Here is a 2,515-nt window from a genome sequence, read left to right as displayed (position 1 = left end):
TGTCTTGATGACATGCACCATTACCTTTGTTGCTTGGAAAACACACTCAGCTCAGGCGGCAAGGAATTTGAATTGTGTGGTTTTCACATTTCTGTGGTTAGTGGCAAGAGTGAGGTTGGTGTTGGGGATCATATGTCAGACTCTGAGGTCGCTCAAGTTCCAGCGCCGCCTGGCAGCCATGCGTCTGAGTGTGGTGTTTTTGAGAAGCCAGCACCGACTTGCAGCAGTGTGTTTCACAGTGGTGTTGTTAGTTCAGCACCAGCTGGCAAACGTGGGTCTGGTTGTGGCGTCTTAACAAACTCACCGCTGACGAAGACTTGCAACACTCAGTACATTTGCATGCAGAGCTTAAGCGGACTAAGCAATAATTCGGTTTTCTCGTCCAATCGGAGTTCCCACCTTGTCCCCGTATACATGCAGCTGAGAAATTCCAATTATTGACGGGAACATGTCCTCCTCCCAACACTAGGGGGTGGAGTGAGTCTTTTCAGCTGGTCAGCTGCTTTCGGTTGACATATTAAATCATTATGATATGGAACGATAGTTCATGATGTACGTGTTACTTGCTTTGCAGATAAGCTGTACCCTATTTATTGTGCTCATGGTGATTTTAAAAGGCAGACAAGAACGTCGTCTGCTGTTGGAGGGCTACAACAACACTTCAATGCTACGCTTTGTGCCATCGCTACGGACCCGAAACTCTCGTTCTTGTTGGATGCGGGTTCGGAGCAGACTGGTGGGAGAGTTTGTGTACAGGTTTTGCAAAGGAACGGTGTCTTCAGTTATACACACGCTCATTAAAGTGCCGACCGTGGAGGAAGCTGGTGCCGCTGCACGCCGTTTCCAGCAGAATAACAGCGAAATTACCAAAATAAAAACAAATCAGAAAAACATCTCTTTGGTGTGCTTTTATTTGCAAAGTTATTTACAAAGTTCAAAAAATGTGAACGAAAAGGTAGAAATATAAATACGAACGAATACGTATTTGTTCAGGGGTGCACAAAGCCGGTGTAGGGGGACAGCTGGCTTACGCGTGTCCGGCCCCGTTGCCTTCAGGGATCCACTCCAGACTCGAAGAACGTTTAACATAAATTCTTTTATTCCAGTTTCGTTTCAAGGGTTCACACAGGTTGGATAAAAACAGGACGGGACACGGTAAGAAACCGTGTGTCTCCACTGCTTGCACGTTTGTGGCACAAAAATCAAAAGCACCTGCGTGCGAGGCTGCTGGCTCTCTTAAAGCCACAGTGCTGCCAGCGTTGGATTTAAACGGTCCATTGCAGCCTAAATAATGAACAAATAATCACGTTCAACTGAAAGTAATCTGAAACAAAAGGCTGTTAGTTCAATATGTACATTTTGGTACATATTGGTACATATTTGGTACATTTTGGTTCATTTTGGCAGACTTATCATTGCCTCTTACAGCCGTAGCCCTGCATTTGCTGCGCTACCTTTTTAAAAAGGTCTCTGTTGCGCGTTATTTTAATATGTCCATCTCTTTTAGAAGAGAAAGCATCCCTCGGTCTGATCCTCTCTCCAAATGTGAACATTCTTATTCGCGTTTGCCAGGTTGTTTCGCGCCGTCTGTTTTGTTAGATGACGTAGTTGTGCGGTCATGAGTCGCGAGAGGGAGGCGTGACGCGTGCGCACTCGCATTGTCCAGTTAATAGTCCAACTAAGGCGTATACATGGCAGAGAAATTCGAAAATTCCAATCGCATTATCTGGGTGTCTCAATCGGAGTTCTCCGATTCCAATCGGAGTTCTCAAACTCCGATCATAATCGGACTAAGGTGTTTACATGCACGTGAGTTCTCCGATCATAATCGTACTAAGGCAATAATTCGAATTTCTCTAGTGCCATGTAAACGCACTGAACATTGATGCAGATAATTCCGACGCATAGTTTGTCGGTGCTGTGACCAATGAAGAGTTTACTTTCTGTCCTCTTGTTGTTGACCTTTGTGTTGACCTTTGTCGCAATTTGAATATTTATTTGGAATGCGCTAGTTTTCCCCTTTTTGATCGTGATAGTCCCTAGGTGCTCCTTGTAAAAATGAGAGTGTTGTGGCTGATGGGAACTGCTTCTTCAGAGCCATTAGTCAGGCTGTGAGTGGTTCACAGAAGCACCATCGCAAGATATGAATGGCTGTCTGTAAAGATTTGGAAGGGAATGCCGACGAATACAAGAGTATTTTGCGCAATCACTATTCCTCTGTCTCTGACTACATTGTGCAGTCCAGAATGAGGTATGTTCATAGTTGGGCCACAGAAGTGGAAATTCAGGTTGCAGCAGATTGTTTAGGACTAGATGTGTACACTTTTATCGATGGTCGTTGGCTGAGGTACAGTGCTGGTAGGAAGCATTTCTCATGTAGAGAATGTTGGCGGGAAACATTTTGAGAACGTTGTTTGTGTTAGTCAACCAGGACAGCACCATTGTTATGGCTATTGTTTACTTAACAAGGCGGCAGGTTACAGTCTTAGGTCGTGCATTAAAAGTGAGTTGGGTG

The 2,515-nt window shown here is 44.9% G+C and overlaps 1 long non-coding RNA gene across 1 annotated transcript; it reads left to right on the top strand.

The window, feature by feature from the left end:
* Positions 1-1,662: 1,662 nt before the first annotated feature.
* LOC142892444 (uncharacterized) lies at positions 1,663-1,981 on the top strand. Its single transcript, XR_012927428.1, has 2 exons — positions 1,663-1,795; positions 1,839-1,981. It is a non-coding gene; the product is annotated as an uncharacterized LOC142892444 (long non-coding RNA).
* The last annotated feature ends 534 nt before the right edge of the window (positions 1,982-2,515 follow it).

Source organism: Nelusetta ayraudi, unplaced genomic scaffold (assembly GCF_046127955.1).
Source record: "Nelusetta ayraudi isolate G7.1 ecotype Tasmania unplaced genomic scaffold, CSIRO-AGI_Nayr_v1 ptg000034l, whole genome shotgun sequence".
NCBI classification, from domain to species: domain Eukaryota; kingdom Metazoa; phylum Chordata; class Actinopteri; order Tetraodontiformes; family Monacanthidae; genus Nelusetta; species Nelusetta ayraudi.
This window is presented reverse-complemented; position numbering and strand designations above follow the sequence as displayed.